The following is an 18,296-nucleotide window of genomic DNA, read 5'->3' on the forward strand; positions in this document are numbered from 1 at the left end:
TCACTCCTATAATACTGTCCTTACTAAAAGCACTGAAGTCAATGGGGAGTTTTGCTTGAGTAAGGAGTGCAAGATATGAGGCTTATTTATTGCAGAGCTATTTTATATTGACATTATATGTCAGTACTTTATACTGCTGCTGAAAGTGCTCTCTAAGAAGTGAAGTGTCTTTCATCATCCACTGATGAAAATGTGTTGATTCATAACAAAATGTTAGGGCTCAGATACCTCATTTAAAAACTCTCATTATTGCTTCCTTTAAGGGTAGAAATGTAATATTAAATATAATATTTCTTGTATTTAATACAAGGCAGCCAAAGCTCAATGAATGCCAATATGAAAAGGTATGAATTTTCATTCAAGAAACACAGAATAATAATGTCAGTCATGAAAATGGTGATGCATCAAAGCTAACATACTACCCAGCTGGTAATGGCAAAATTATCTTACCAAGAGTTAAGAAATCAGAACAAAGCAAAATGAACCCAAGAGATTTATTTCCAACTTGAAACACAGGCAAAATTTATTTCCAGCATGTCCATCATGGCACCATCACAAACAGTATTGTGACTGAAAAGACAAATATAGAAAAATTCAGGAAAAGATCCCTGTAGGTGGATGGCCAATCACATTGCCATTGGAAAAGCACTAGTCAGAGTCCACCATGTCCCTCAGAACTCTCCATTTTCTTTTTGGCTGTGCCCATTTTGATAGTATAGGAATTTAACTTCACCATATGCAAATGGCAACCATGTAAAGATTTTAAAGACTGGTTGGAACAAAAAATAAACTTTTGTTTCAGAGCTGGTAGTAGATTTCCTGATTACTGGAGGTACAGTACAGTAGACCTGAATGTGGTCCAGAGAAATATTTTGCAAACATTATGAAATTTGCATTCTATGTAATATTTCCTTGCATATCTAGCTGCAGAGAGATAGAAAGCTTTACCACCACAGTGATGCCCAAGTTATATAGCAGCTCTACTTGGAGTGAACAACATAAAATAGCAAATGAAATCCACTGCAATCATATGTTATTACTATTTTCTGTATTCATTTCTAGTAGCACCCATAACATACTTGGTACTTTTTAAACTGAAGAGAAATCACATTTCATGCCCTCCAGAGTGCTCACTTGAAAGACAGAGCATGTCTTTCTCATGTCTGCCTCATGTGCAGAGGCTACAGGGAAACAGTACAACATATCACTAGATTGATCAACAGGGTTATTAGCTGTGTCACACTAACATCAGGTTATGTTAACCCAGGACGGTGGGGAGGGGTTGTGTGTGCATTTGGGTTTTTTTTTCTCTGAAAATATGTCATTATGAGTTAGTTAATTTGCTACAGGCATCATGGAAAAAGTGGGCCTTCAAGAGGGACTTGAGATGGTCACAGTCATGAAGATGAGCTCAGGAAGAATGTTCCATGCATGGAGGCTAGCGTAGATGGTGACAAGAAGCTTGAACTCGATGCCCTGGAAAAGGGGAAGCCAGTGGAGGATCCATGGAGCCGTGAAATTGACAAGAGACCCAACAGCCGATGTAAGTAACCCTAACTACACTGATATAAGTGCTACACCTTTCATGGAGATGGAGTTATTATGTTGATGTAGAAGGGCACTTACATTGGCAGGACAAGACAGTAGTGTGTACACGGACATAATTAGGTTGATGTAAGATGCCTTATGTTGACCTAACTTTGTAGTGTAGACCATGCCTGAGTCATTCCTAATTTATCCAAATGGGATAAATCCTCACTGGAACTCTGACCAGAGCCTGTTCAGGGATGCAAAAAGGAGAGGGAAGACACCTTGCATCCATGAAAAGGCCAGCCAAAATGTATAGACTCAGACTCATAGACTTTAAAGTCAGAAGGGAAATTTGGCCTTTTGAATGATTATTTACCATGCAGAAAGGCCTAAACTAATCCTATCTGGGCTCAGGGAGAATTCCACTCCCTCTGCCCACCACCCTTTTCAATTACTGGACAATCAGATGGTTCATTAGTAAGGTTTATACTCCCTCCTGGAACAGGCATTGTTGGCTACTGTATGAGCCAGAATATCAGACTGAATGGACCACTGGTTGGCTCTGGTCTGGCTATTCTTAGCTCTTTGTACAGTACAGTATCTCTACAGTAAGCCAGGCAATTTGCAAATAAGCAGAAACAAAAGGCCAAGGGCAGCAAAAAAAGTAGATTTCTAATATTAGGCTCTAAAACCAGAAGGTACTATCCAGTCACTAGTTATCATTAGCAGGAAATGAAGAAGAGGAAATGAGGGTGATGAGAACTTGCCTACATTGTCATATTTTGTTACTTTTGTGGTGGTAGCCAGTGGTGACAGGTGACTTCCCCAAATCCATTTTCTTGAATAATCCTCATTATTAAAATGCAAGTTTCAGCTGTCTGTAGATGTTATAGTTTGTTCTGTAGGAACAGGAGAGTTTAAAGCCCTCATGAAACTTAAAGCCCTCTCATTCCATAGAGTTTTAGATACAATTCTGACCGCAATAAGAGATTGGGTTGCTTAAAGATGATAGCATGATCCAAAATGTAAAATAGGGAAGATGTTGAATTATTATATGTGAGCAAGGGCTGTTAGAAATTTTTTTATCTAAAACATTCTTGATGGAAAAATGGGGTTTTAACTAAGTGAATATTCTTGCAAAAAGTCTACTTTTCATTGAAAACCCAGACATCCCAAAATCAAAATATTTTTGTCCAACAAGAAACTATTTCAATTAGGATATTCTGCTGCAGTGTCTCTTCAGAATTTCCATGATGCACTATAGCCATAAGTTTCTGATGATGAACCACCTCCCCTTTCTAAAAGGGGAATGTATGGTACATCACAGGACATGCAGTCTGACCAGGGAATTGATAATATCTTATCCTCATCCTGACATAATGATATCAAAGACATAGTTCTAGAAAAGCTGCTTTGGTCATGCAAAGAGAGCAGAGAAGAAAGAAGTTAGAGATAATGAACTGGCAGTGAAAATATCTGAAGGACTTTGGCTTCTCCAAGTTGCAACAGATGCCAAACTGACCCCTGGCCAATCTGAAAATCAAGAGACCAGAAAAACAGAGTAAAGTCACTTCTGCCCATCTCATAGCCTTCGCTGCCCCATTCCTCTTTTCCCAACACACACTTCAGCTGTGGACCTAACTGTAAATTTTGTGTGTTTTGGATTTCTTGTGCATGTGTGTGTAAACTAATTCTGGAGAATTTTATTTATTTTTAACAACATTGCTCATTTAATAGTTTGACATGCTATTTACGATGCTAAATTACTTGTTTGCACTTTATTTACCTGAAAATTTGATTAATGAAAAGCTTTGTTTACTGGTCTTTCTAAAGATATTTTATCTAGTGTGCCAATGATACAAAACATTCCAGACCTTTTGTAACTCTAACTAAAGTCAAGCAAGAAAATTACCTAATCATCTTCTTGATTTGTAGATGGCTACGGGACTAACATCTTTCTTTCTTTCAGTTGTACAAAATTGCAATGATCTTGTACTTTTGTGTCTGATGAAACAGATTGCTACTTATATCACTAAATAAACTATTCTAAGGATATGGAAGGTATCAAATCATCATGTAGAATAGGCCCATTTTCTTTTTAAGGTCCTAACTTCTGGAAGCTGTTGACTGAACCTGCTAGACTCTGAATCTGTTTCTGTTTTTAGGTGTTATCTGAAGTCTTTTTATAAAATCTTTTAAATCTAGATCTATTGTATTTTATTGGTTTTCAGGTATTTGATATATGTCCTTTTTTAGTAAGATTAATGTAAAGTGCTTTGGGATGTGTCTACATGAAAGGTGCTATATAAAATAAATGTTTCTGTTTTACTCCAACAACTTAAGCCACCAACTAAGACCAGATGACTTCAAAAGACTTCTTCAGATATCTGTATGAAAATCAAAAACTTGTTCATTTTAATGCTGTGAAGTTATGAGTGTAGAATGGATGTTAACCATTTAAAAAAGAGAAATAGATTAGTTCAGGAAGCTACAAATTTATAAGCTCAACCCCATTACTTATAAATGGCAATCTATGAGCCAGATTCTCAATGGAACTGCATCAATTTACACCATTTGAGGATCTAATGTATGTATTATAGAAAAACAATTAGAATGGATTGAAGAGGAAAGATCTTGTCTAATCCATATTGCAGAAGACCCTGATTCTGGAAAGCTCTCAGGTTTCTTGTTCCAGCTGGTGGGTGGGATCAGGCTCCTCTCTGGGGCCCTAGGACAAGACCCTGAGGTAGTATAGCTTCATTGAAGTTAATGAAGGATCTGGTCCAAAATGTTTAGAAAAAGTGAGTTAGGCATGGGCCACTTGCCATAGGAGTGAGTTCTGTGAAATCATTCAAAGAAATGTACCTATACTAATCTCAAAGGAGTTTAAGGGCTATAATTTGCCTGAACTCTAGAAAGGGTGAGTGACCTCATTACCTTCTGCTGACCATGTTGACCTGAGATGGATATTGTACTAAGAGAACCCACAATCACACATCTTAGGGAAATACAAATCTCAAAAGAAAAGAAAAGAAACCAAATACAAATAAGAAATCTCCTTCTCGGGGCAAAGGAAATCTGTCTCAGCAGCACCACTTTTAAAATGGATAAAAGCCCTTCTCAGAGCTGAAGACAAATCAGTGGCATCAGTTTTAACAAAGAAAGAAACCTTACTTAGGGCGAAGAGACAGCAGGAGTGGTAGGAGTACCAGCTGGAACAGAGATGCACATCAAAGATAGTAAAGCCCTATGGCTGAAAAAATTACATGGATACTACAAACTAATAATTTTAAATATTAAAAATCCCTTTCAGCCTGAAGAAAAGATCCATGTTTTAAGCAGTCAGCCCAAGGTTAGCAAGCACTGAGTGAGTACAGTCCCTCAGAACAGGGGATCTTTACCTTGAAGCCTGTTAGGTAACAAAGTGAGTTGGTTAATCCCTACTAGTTTAAAGACACAGTTTGCTATAATTCCCCTCCTCCCCCCAGGCTTTTTGGTTTGTGTTGAAATATATGTGTTAGTCTTGGTTTCACCTACAGTAAAGTTGCACAAAATGTTCTGTTTTAGAACAGGGAGGCATACACAGTCTGTGCTTCATTCCACATTTATACAACAGCTTGCTTTTCAGCATGACTCTAGCTTTCCCCCATGCCCTAAACATTAGGATTTATAGAGTTAAATTTAAAGTCTAATTTTCTTTACTAGCAAAATGTATCTCATTTGCTATCAGTCCATGCAGTATATGTTTTGTCAACATGGTGATTCAAGGAGAAAGTCAGGCTCTCTTTGTTATCAGATTTACAATGGCTTCTTAAAAAGACAGCTTGTGTATACCTCCTGCCTCTCTAGAATACTTGCTTGCTTGGTTCCTAACAATGGCTCATTAAATTCAGTCAAACTAGTATGAAACTTACCTTCAAACAGTTTCACTTGCTGAACCCCATTCTCAAAGGATTTTCTAATCTGCAATTTTTATTTTAGACTTTAACTAGGAAATTTGAGATGAAATAGAACATAACACTTTCTGAAAAAAACTTGATGATAGAAACAGAATAGATTTATGTTACTCATATTTTGAAGACAATCACACTCGTAATATTTATTTATAAAGCAGAGCATTTGCTGTTGGTTTTGACTGTAATTAAACTGCATCTTGAAAGAGCATTTTGAAGATTCTAGTAAACATTCATTTTTTCCACCACAGGGAAGTCCATTATTTTGCAGATCTGAACAAGGAAGTTCAAATCGTACATATCTCATAATTGGCAACCATAGTGTATTTAAACCATGTGCTGAGACTTTTTTTTTCTTTCCCCAGAAGCTCAAACTTAGCTTGAGAGTCAGCAGCACAAGGACAAAATTTCCACCCTTCTTGTTTGAATCAGGATAATTCTGATTTGATAAACTGTTATGTGTCTCTTGTTATAACCTACCCCCACATTCCCTCACCCTCTCTCTTACACAATATATTGCTCGGCTTTCTAACAGTGTCAAAATATTGGTAGGTTTTTTTTTATAAGAACGAACAACAAAAAAACCCAAAAAGATTTATGTGAAAGCCCAAAACAGACTTCTAAGTAGGCTGTGTCTTAACTGTTTACATTTTGTAAGTAAAAGGAGGGGGTATTTATACCTGCTATAGTCTTTGGGAGGGGCAAAGCATATTTCACCTTTTATTGGTTATTTACTGGTTATTTACCTTTAGACTATCAGATGCCTAAATATGCCTTAATTAAATCTCAAAAATGAGGCTGTACAGGACATTGTCTCTCACATTAGCTTGTGTTTACAATCTGACTTTGGAATCTGTGTGCATAGCTGAACATGTAAATGTCACTGCACAGCTAAATACTTCCAACTAACCCTAATGGCTGTAGTTGTCCTGCCACTGGGAAGAGTTCACCAGTGCTTTCAAGACAGCAGTCATGTGAACAGCACATCACTGCACTAATATAAGGTTTATATCCCATGGGTAACTCAGACCACACGTGTAGTATAGCAAAAGTGCCATCTGGAAGTAATTCCCTGTTATTACTTCTTATCAGGACTGCTGAGGGGTTTTTATTTATCAAGTATAAATGAATCATAGGGAAAACTGATGTATGATCATTAAACTATGAAAACTTATTAGGCTATCCTTTTACTGCTCAAAATAGAAGTCTAATAGAGGTAGGCTAGATCATGCTAACCTACAGCATGAATGTGACATGCAAAAGAAGAAATAGACTGAAATCTGTCTGAGTTATACCAGGAAATTACATATTCTTCTTAAAGTAAAATAAACACTTGACAAAGCTGTTAATCATCCCTAGTGGAAAGGATTTACAGATTCAATATTAAGATGATGAGCTTCCCACTGGTCTTAGAAGCACTGTAGTCAAATGAATCCATTTTCCTCTGAAATCATTTAGATAAAAATTACATTGACATTGAAGAATATGAATGGTTTGAATGTTAAAACGTCACTTTAAAAATGCATTGTCCCTCCAGTGGGTTCCTAATAGTCCTCAGTTAATATTTAGTATATTTTGAATGAAAATTTCAAAGTCAATATCTTATATGTAAGTATATATTTATAATGTACTGTGCAGACACATTATATGTATGTATATCTAGACAAACTATATATTTTATACAAAAGCCCACACTCACACACTTCAACAATAAATACACTGTGCAACTGTATTTCCACCTATTTTCACAGACTGTTTCTGAATTTTACATATTTATACACAAATATTTTGCATCAAACCACATTGGAGATCTTGTACACAAAGAAATTAAACATTTCCACATCAGAGAGTAGAAGAATAAATAATACATATTTATCTTGATTAAGATGATTTCATAAAAGCTCTTGACAATTAGATTTTTTCAGTAATTCGAAACAATCCTTTATTGAGAACATATTTGGAAATTTACCTGCAGTTAAATTGTAGCTGGAGACGCCAATAAAAACAAACAATTTTTAGAAGTTACCCATTCAAAGAGAGAAAGAGAATGAGTAAGAGAGATTATGGAATTTAATGATTAAGAATGTGTGCAGTGCAGTATAAGTACATTTGTTTCCTTGGAAACAAACTAGTACTGTTGCACTGAAGAAATTTGTAAGCTTTAAAAAATTCTGTAATCAGGCCCCAGGAGAACATATTAAAAATTTCAAAAGGGATAAATATTTGACATTCCTGCCCATTTTCTGACTGTACTTGTTGATGAGGCCTGTTGTCAAAGGGTGGTGTTTTTAACGTTGGAGAAATGGATATGATATGTGAACCTGCACTGCCAAGAACACACTTCTAAATGGCTAATCCATGTGGCAGGATCAACAACCTTGGCATCATACTGAAAGATTTAATCATTTAAAAGTACCAAGTACATGGCAAATGCAACTGAAGGTAGACTAACAAGCCAGCAATAATGATCCAAAGGAGGGAATATTGAGAAAGGGCTCTAAAGGGCTCAGTCGATCTTATAGTTGCTTGCAGAGAGCAGCAGATTTGGTATGGTGAGAAGAGATGATAACAATGCTGCTGTGTCATGTCAAGGTTATGGCTTATCAGAGTTATTCAGCTCAACTGGTTTCAAAAAACAACACAATTGCAGCCCCTGAACCGTCACCCACTTTTAGAACCAAACTTCTCTGTATGCTCTGAAATGTCTGTAGGCTTTTTCACTTCAATTTTTCTGGCACGAAGCAGAACCAGAAGTGCTAATTTTTTTTTAAGCTGAATTTCTGTCTGCAAGCTGAAGCACAAATACTAGGACCCTCATACTAAAACTTGTTCTGGTGAGACTTCCTGTCCAGTTTTGCAGACTCAAGAGGTGTGGTTAGCTTGAATGAGTATTTGAACTCTGGGGTGGCCTTTTCAAACAGAACCCCATTCTGGTCCCCTCTCCTTAAGCTAACATACAGAGCTATATACAATATTGTCAACCCTACTGTTCAATATAGTAGTAACATGGATTCATTTCATATTAATTATGATACTTTGGGTTGGGTGGAGTTGCTGCATGTTTATTTCCAAATAAATACAGCTCCAATAACTGGCATAGCAATAATACATGCCATGCAGTAAAGGTTAAGACATCCCGGGATGATCATGAAATAAACTTGTGAAATCTTACCAAAAAACAGGGGAAATCACACAAAGCATGCAGAATAATAGCAAGTCTAAAAATATCAATGCTACAAACTAAATGAAGTCATAAAAGTTCATTCCCATCAGAAAAGTGATTGTAAGGGGGTGGTATGTGAGGTTTTAAAGTTATGAAAAAATAAAAATTGCCAAAAATGAATGAGGCAATTCTTCCCAATGGGAAAAACTCAAGAACATGGAAAGACATATAGAATAAGTGTGCAGAGGAGAGAAAGGGATTTTAGGCACAAGTGTTTCACATGAATGGGAGACAAGTCATGAAATTAGTTTTCAACTACAGGCATAAAAGTATAAGGGAGCATCCATGTGTTCAGAAAGGAACATAGGAGTATGTTACTGAGGAAGAAAGTGAGCAAATTCCTGTCCTGTGCTTCACTGAAACTTCAGGTTATTCCCTTAACCTTATAACTTCAAGTCAATGGTATCACATCAGTCATGAATTTGGCCCTATTGCTTTAGAGATCCGAAAGAGATTCCTTTCATCCACTTGAGCTTGATCTGGTACCACTGAAGTCAATGGGAGTTTTGCAGTTGATTTCAGTGGGAGCAGAACCAAATTCTATGTGGTTAGAGTTGGAGACTCTGGAAAGGTGAAATCTACCCTTGCAATTGGGATGAGTAAACAAAGCTGTTACCCAGCCTACTCTGTCAAGGACATTCTCAAGCCTCTGGGCTCCATGTTGGTTGTCTGAGATGTGTGGAGACACAAACTCAGTGTTATGTACTGTGCTATTTTTCTATTACGTCCATCCTGATACATTATGCTTAAAATGCTTATTTAAATGGCTGGAGTCAGATCAAGGTTGTGGCTGGTCAAAAGCTCTCCTCCTGGAATAAGTTGCTAAAAATATTGCAACTGCTAAACATACCTCTTCTTTTGCTCCTGTAAGTAAGAGGAAATAAGAAACTACATACAATAGTTCGAAAATGCCTAAAATCATCTCAATGGAATGCCATCCATCTGCCCCCAAAAGGGTCCAGTTCACTTGTTACCTGTATATTCCTATCCCTATCCCTTTACACTGTCTCTGTTGCCTGGCACAAAAGGTCTGTAAAGCCAGCAGATACAATAACCAGTGTAAAGAAACTTCTGCGCCCCCCTGTACAGGGGATGTTGTTTCAGGGATTGGGGCATGGCATGAGTACTAAGGTGCTTTAGCTATTCCCTATTGCCACAGTGGACCCTTTGGGCCATTGGCTGCCAGGAGCAATATTTTTCCCTTTAGAAGTTAGGGGAACCATGAGGCTGCTCTAACCTCCGCCAAGAGCCCCAAACAGCCCCAAATGGTATAAAGCTTTCTTTCTCCTCCATGTCCTTGAGTGTTGTGCTGAGAGGTTGGGTGTACCCATTAATTAGGTACCAAATTTCCCCCGCCCCCATCTCACTCCTTTAAAAATTCTGTCTTTTATCTCCTTTGTCCTCCTTCCCTATCACTTTATACCATTCTCTTTCTTATACCATATATAACCTTTTGCTTTCTATCCAACAGTTTAGGGTCTCATGCATGTCTCTCCCATACATGAAAATCCCACTGATATCAATGTATGCTCCACACAGATAAAGACACGTATATGGTCCTTAATTCCTTATGATTTTATTTGGTTTTTCACTTTTCGTCACTTCAGTGCTTCTTCTCCTTGAAATTTTTTCTTTCCTACCACCCCTGCTGTATGTTGTCTGTCTACAAGATTCCTCTCCTCTCTTCAGGGTAAATTTGAGAATGGAACATCTGACTCCTGTGTAGCTTGCATGTCTATGGGAAAAGTTAAACGCAGCCAGCTCTAGGGAAAGCTTTTCCTGTGGATCTCTGCAGGAACCCAGGAGTAATTCTCCTTTGATACTTCTTTAAAATAATCTACATGCCTGTATGTGTGTGTTGGAAAGTTTGTTGCAATATGACCATGGGGTAATAATACACCAAAGTCCAGATTTAAAATATTTTAAAAAACATGAAAAAATGGGCTGTTTATAAAGCTAATGAAGAAAATATATTTAAGAAAGTAAATTTTTTGACAATGTGGGTCATTTCCTGAAATCAGAGCTCATCTTGTAACAAATCCATATTCTGTAAACAACAGACACAAGCAAAGCATAAATCACACACACACCATATCTTCTCTATCCTGGCAATAATATATTTTGGATCACAACAATGGAGACAGTGGGTTACAGAAAGAACAAGGGCCTGCTCCAATACCCACTGAAATCAATGAAAATTGACATAGATTTCAATTAATATTGGATCAGGCCCCAACACCACAAAAGACTTAAAACAGGAGCTGCAGTGAGCTTTTTACCAGCCAGACAAAATGTTGTCTATGAACTCTTGCTGGTTATTAAATATAAGAGACTGTGCTTTTACATTCCATATAATTAAGACATTCATACCAAGAAAGTTGCGTATCAATGTGATTACAATTATATGAAAATAAATTTGTGAAATTTCTATTTAAAAAAGCCTCACAAATTTTGCACATTTATTTTATGTGCAGCACAAAGATCCACCAAATTTAGTCGATGTTTTCAGACTTACAATCTAAGCTCCTAATTCTTCAAAAACACATATATGTGCTTAACTTTAAACATCGGCTTTGTCTCACTGACTTGATTTGATTTTGATTGTCAATTTGAGAACATTTAATAAAATTAGGAGAAACTTTGTACTGCATATATAGTATTTTTTTTCAAAATTTGTTGGGTTTTCAACATTTTTTTGAAGTTCTGTTAAAAACTTATTCTGCCTCTTGGAACAGTGTAAATTCATGCCACTTGAGTGGTAATTTATCCCAAAATGTATCCAAATTAATAATATGTGATACTAGCATGTGTTTGATTATATAATTATATACATATTTCCTTTTCAAGTAGATTAAAACTTATTTTTCCCTGTAGTACAAGAAATAAGATTTTTTGACAAAGAGGATGTTCACCTATTAAATCATAACCTTGGATTGCAATACAAAGACAAAAACAACAACAAAACACCTCAAAAGAGGAAATTTAAGGTTGGATAGAAAATAAATAAGGTTTAGACTTGAGATAATGGAAAGATCTATAATCAGAAGACATGTTTTATTATTACAGGTAGAGATAACATTGAAGAAAGCGTGGGATAATATCTTGGGCTTAATTTAAGACTAACGTAACAAGACAGTATCTATATGGTTGTTTTGCCAGCTTTTCTTATAAAGAACTTCTTTTCCAACATTTACCCTTCAGATTCAAAAATGGGTTTATTTAATTTTAGAAATGTGCCAATAACCCGACTACCTCCATAACTTGGCCATTCTTTTCCCCACTTCCATTTAGCTTGGAGAGCACATAATGACTTCCACCTTTAAGGCCCAATCTTAAACTCACTGGCATCAATAGAAAGACTCCTGCTCATTTACAGTGGGTTTCGGAACAGATCCCTTAATCCGTGCAGCAATTTGAACAGAAGTTTAAGAAGAGGAAGGCACAGTTTTCTGTCTAATTCTAAGGTGCTCCTTTTTGGTGTCATTTGGTCATAAAAGTTATTTTTCCTATATGGCTAGTAGGGAGATTGACTCATACTAGGTAAAAAAGATTATGCTCTTTTTTAAAGAAATAGGTGTGGAAGTTTTGTCTGTGTTCCACTGTTCATACATATTAGTAATCTACCAGCATAAACCCCGCTTCAAATTTCAAGAGCTATAAATTGCACAAGGAAACATGTAGTGATGTGGCTTTTAGTGGAAAACTATTTCTCCATGACTTGAAGAAGTGGACAGGTCTCTTCTAACACCTCAAGGTACATGCTCATTTTATTCATGGGGAAATCGCTTTTAATGATATATCTTTAAAACAGCTAGCATTGGTTTCTTAACAGCATGTAAAAATTTAAGTTGGAATTCAGCACAACCCTGGTGCTGGGGAAAGGTGTAGGGGTAGACGTGTGCAGTGCAGAGGCTCATGAAAACCTACCACATTTTTTGATATTTTTTTAAAATGAGAGCTATTTACTATTCAGTATTCCCAAAAGTGCACCCAGCAATTTATCGGGAGCTGCATGGCTAAAATCCCACACTCTAATCTGCATCCATATCAATTTCAATCTTCACTTTACATGTAAATAACCCTACATCAGAAGTTGTTTAAAAGTCTGTATATCGCTTATTTTAATGAACCAAATGACAGTTAACCTGCTGCTTTTAATTGGTATTGAAAAAGATCCAGAGCAGATGGTGATGTCCAGGAATTTATAATAATAATAGCTGTATAATTTCTTTTTGTTGGTGTTTTTTAAATAGAACTGAAAATAATGCCAACATATAATCCACCATTTTCATAGAAGAAAGTGGTGGTACCTGTGTATTATTCAGAGGTGGGGAAGAGATTATATAATTGGCTAAATTTAAAACTGTTTACAAGAATCATTTACCACTTTATGGGTGATACCACAAAGAATATTTGGTCATGTGAACTTGTTTAATGAAAATGGATAGATAATTGCAATCCAAAAATTGAATAATAGAGCTGTGGAAATAAACTGTAGTGAAAAAACTAATTTTGGGTCTTTTTCTGTTTGCAAATTATTTGTGAATGTATGCTTTTCTTTAATTTATTCATTATTTAAAATAATTCACGGAATAATTTCTGCAATTGTTTTTTTGTCCTAAAGGTCATTCATGTTCATTTTACTGCAAGTATTCTAAATTTGATTGATGTTGGTTCATATTGATTGCGCAAAGTGATAACATGGACTATTCTGTACTTCAATTTGATTAGGATAACTTTAAATATCAGGTATCTGATAGGAATTCTTGAGTTTCCAAATTTAAAATTCATTTCCAGTGAATATACTCCAACATCTGTTCAAAATGCACTGTTCCTATGAACACACATTAGTAAATTAATTTCCTAGAATATTTGTGAACATAGGAGGAGTATAAACTTGGCCCAAGCAAATTAATTTAAATATTCAAACAAATATTCATAGGTGTTTTGGGTTTTTTTCCCCAGTATTTACTGAAAATATTATAGTCAAATTCAGCCCCAGTATAAATAAGTATGGCTTCTATTCATTTTAACAGGAGTTGCACCTGTGAATGCAACAGCTGAAATTGGAGTCTACTCAACATTCATTGTGCTACAGCACAGACAGAGTGAGAGGTAAGATCAAATTCCCTCTCCCAGCCAATATACTGGCATGAATATGGTTGCTTAATTCTTTATCTGAAACTCTGCTCTCCTTCAGTATCAAAGGGAAAAATTAGAATGTGAGCTGATTCTTGAAACATTTTGGATATCTCCTTCCATGTAAAATGATTACTAATATGGGAAACATTCCCATATTTGCAGATATGAAAGTGTCTTTCAAAGCAATAATCATCACAGTTCAGAAAGGTATGCTCAAAAAGAAGTGCAGGTCACCTCCTCCTCCTGCATGGCTAATTAGATCACTTTCTTTGGTCTACTTATTTGGGATGTTTATATAGGAAGTCAATGCTTATGGCCAGAGATGGATGAAGTTTTTTTTTTTTTCATGAACATTAAAGGTTTTAAACTTTATTCACCTCCCTCTTATGCCTACTTTGTCTAGTTATTCCATCACATGAATTCACTAGTGGGAATGTTTGTGGAAATGCCTAATTTTAAGTGAATATACAGAGAAAGCAAGTTTTAAGATAATAAAATTCCCATTGGAAACCTATTTCTAAAAGTTATACTCATCTAGTAAGGGAAAGGAAACTATGTGACCTCTTTGTTCAATCCAATGCACAGGCATCAAGCACTCCATTGGGTGTTAAACACAGCTCAGATATCACATACAGTCTGCTTACAAACAATTCAGGAACAAGATATAGGGACAAAATGTGTTCATTATGAATGATTTGTCCAGCTGTACCGATGACATAAGTTTGAAGAAAAATATAAAATCACGCCAAATAAAAATAACGTCTGGGGAGGAGGTGCTAGGTAATGTTAGAAGAAGAGCCAGGTCTTCAGCTATCTCTAGACTGTAAAGGAAGTGAAATGTTCGAGAAGGAGGAGCAGTTGATAACACAGCCTGATCTATATTTCAAAGAGAAAATTAAAATTGAAATCACATTTCCATGGGATGAAGATAATGATCAGGAAAGAACGGTATTCTTGCAATGAAGAAAATGCACACCAATATCTTCTTTCCTCATCCACTCCCGATTTCAGCTCACTGACTAGTACACTTCTCAAAAACTAATCTTCTCAGCATGAAAGTGTAATACCGGGCACCTGTGCGGGAGCCCAAGATAAAGTTCATGACGGCACAGAACATCAGCATTAACTGTGCATGTTAGATGCTATCAATGATAGATAGATAGATAGATAGATAGATAGATAGATAGATAGATAGATAGATAGATGTGTGTATGTATGTATGTATATAAAATAGAAAAATCAACTTTAAAAAAACATAAAAGAAAAGGCCCAGACTTCCTTGCCTAACAGAGATCTATGAAGCCTTATAGCCTATTACTGAAACAAATCCATGGTGGTATGTTTACATTTCCTTCTGAGTGAAATCCAACATCTGAGCTTTTGTTCAATGTTTATTCAACCCTATAGTTGAGTAATGGGTTTATTAAACCAATCCCTGGGAATATAGTGATTTAACATTGTTTAGCTTTATCATCCAGATCTATGGTTGTCTGAGTATCAAAATTATTACATAGTGTGGGAGAACCACTTCTCTAACGATGGACAACAAAATAAATGAATAGAGCTACTGAGTCTCTCAAGTAAGCAGATGCAAGACAGTGAAGGAGAGCAACTTGCTCCCATTATATTAAATCAAGGATAGGGTCTAGAATTGAAATTTCTGACATCTTTTGTTTCATCCCATTCCCAGTGCAGGCAATGGCAGATTTACCACTGACTTCAACAAGAGCAGGATCAGGCCTTCAATTAGGTGAAATAATAATCCACTTATTTTAACTCAAATGCTAAACAAACATACTCTCTTTTCAAAAAAACCTGTTCAGAGAGACCCGCCTGTCCCTTATGCACAGAAAACTTCCATCAAGATACAGTGCCTGATCCTGCATGTCTTACTAAAACAGGCAACAATAGTTTTGCCTCAATAAGGCAATAATGGGCCTCAAGCAGGCCCATAATGCGCATGCACGCACACGCACACACTAATACACACACACACGATATGAACAAATGAAGAATGAATCATCCTTTACAGAAATATGTGTATGTTTATGAATATACACTGGGAAGATGACAAGAAGGGACAGGTGAGTCAAATCAGGAAACATATATATATATAATGCTATGATTTTCTAAAACTATGAATATGTTTTTAAACCACCGAGCACAATGCTCTAATGGAAGAAGAAACTAGATGGGCAAGTTCATTGGCAGAAAGATTATTTTAAAATGCTGATTTCTATAATAATATAGAGTATTAAGACAAGTTTAAACGTTACTCCTACATTTTATTTAGGCTATTGTTCAGCATAGATTTAGAGTTTATATGGATAACTATCCTTAGTTTATATAATTTTATTAATCTGTCTGCTACTATTATTATTAATAATAATAAAGCGTAATGTTTTTCCAAAGCTGCATTTTGTTTTGATGGGTCTCACAGATATGCATGCTTTGAAGAATTTCATTTCAAAATTACAAAATATGTATACAATAAATCATCAGTTGATTTAAAATTAAATCATTCTGGTTGTATTTATGTTCATGAATCAAATGTGACTTTTCTCGCTTTACACAGGTCTATGCTGTTTTCAACCTCAACCTTTGCGAATGACATTTTCATTTAGAATCTTATCATTTCATAATTATTACCTTTCAGAACTCCTAGGGAGAGAACAAAAGCTTCCTCTTTGTATTTCCATTGTTATGTTCCTTTGAAGAACAAATTAAATTTCAATCCCAGCCAAAACAAACTTTTAAAGTACAAAATAAATTAGAAATTACATGAAAAAATATCAAGCTGTGAAAGCTTGACTCAGGCTCTCATGAGTACAGGTATATTCAAGATAATTTATTACTGTGTTTAATTTTCTTTATTTAACCAGAGTGGACCACCTTCAGCCTGATATAACTGGTAAATCTCCCACTGAAGTCAATGAGAATTGCTCCAGTTTATGCCATGACTCATGTGATGTTAATCAAAAACTGAAATATTTTATACTCTTTGGTTGATTATTCATTATTATTATTGCATGTCTAGAGATACAGAGAGATTCACTAATGTTTATCAGCACTCTCGCAAAATGTATCCAGTATTTTATACAATAATGAATTTTCACACATTTCCTCATTATAAGCAATTCTCATCATTCTCACCATGTCAGCTTCCTTTCATTTCACTCCAAGATAATTTCTCTTTTAGTGACTTCTCTTTTAGCTTTGAATAAACTCTGGCCCTGATCACCAGTAGACCTTAAAAATCACATGGCATTTTTGCAAGTCTAGGAGTGTCACTATTGCTGCCCTAGCCACATTTCAATTTAAATTCAAACTAACTAAGTTCACATTCACTACGATTATTGTCTCAGTCTTCCGAATTACTTATAAAATTCCCAAAACATTAGTCAGTTGTTTCAAAAACGCAAGTAAGAAAATTACCGAGCAGAAATATATTGTCACTTAGATGCTACTATTCATATTACAATGAAAATACGAGTTCCTGAGAGTTGTTTCCAGCACACAGTTGCCACCTCACTTGATTGCCTGTACCAACAGGAGAGGATGTCTGGCTTCAAGCAAAGTAGTCTGAGAGGAAAGAGCATTGGTATGACTGCAGCCTACCTAATTTCAGAGGCTATGGAGTCAATGACAAGGTGTCTCTCCCATCTCTCTTAGGCTTGCTCTGCTGATCTCTTTAGGTGGAGGAAACCTAAAGAGAAAACCAGCCTGGGAGAGAAACAGCAGAAATCAAGAGACCTGGATAGTGTTCAACTCTCAGCAAGGGACAAAAGTGTAAGTGGCTCCTGGCAGCTCCAGTCAGACGAAGAGATGGGGTGGCAGCACTCAAGGTTTGGCAGGGAGAACAGTACTGATGTAAAGGAGAGAGGCACTCATCTAGTAAAATAGTAACACCTGGCCCACTAAAAAGATTGACCTATATGCCTATTTTACCAGAGATTGGAACTGGCGCTGCTCCAGGAAGCAGGAAAATATTACAAGAGATGTTACATCTGTTTCCATGCTGAGTAGGCTGGGAAGATGAGAGAAGGGCCACTGCACATAAAGCACCCAAGAAGGTATGTACCACAAAAGGGCCTAAAAGGCGCATAGGGATTAATGGTTGCATTGACTGAAACTTAGATAAACATCCAACTTTTAATGTGAACTGAATCTCTAAAGCTTTTTGAGATTCACCCATTACTAGCTAGAAGAAAAGGAGTACTTGTGGCACCTTAGAGACTAACCAATTTATTTGAGCATGAGCTTTCGTGAGCTACAGCTCACTTCATCGGATGCAAAATGGTTAGTCTCTAAGGTGCCACAAGTACTCCTTTTCTTTTTGCGAATACAGACTAACACGGCTGTTACTCTGAATACTAGCTAGAAGTAGCTCCAGCTTGATTTAACTGTTTAGAGATGGTTTTAGGAGGAGCCAATCCATTTTTTCCAGA

The sequence above is a fragment of the Caretta caretta genome, chromosome 11 (assembly GCF_965140235.1).
Source record: "Caretta caretta isolate rCarCar2 chromosome 11, rCarCar1.hap1, whole genome shotgun sequence".
Lineage (NCBI taxonomy): Eukaryota > Metazoa > Chordata > Testudines > Cheloniidae > Caretta > Caretta caretta.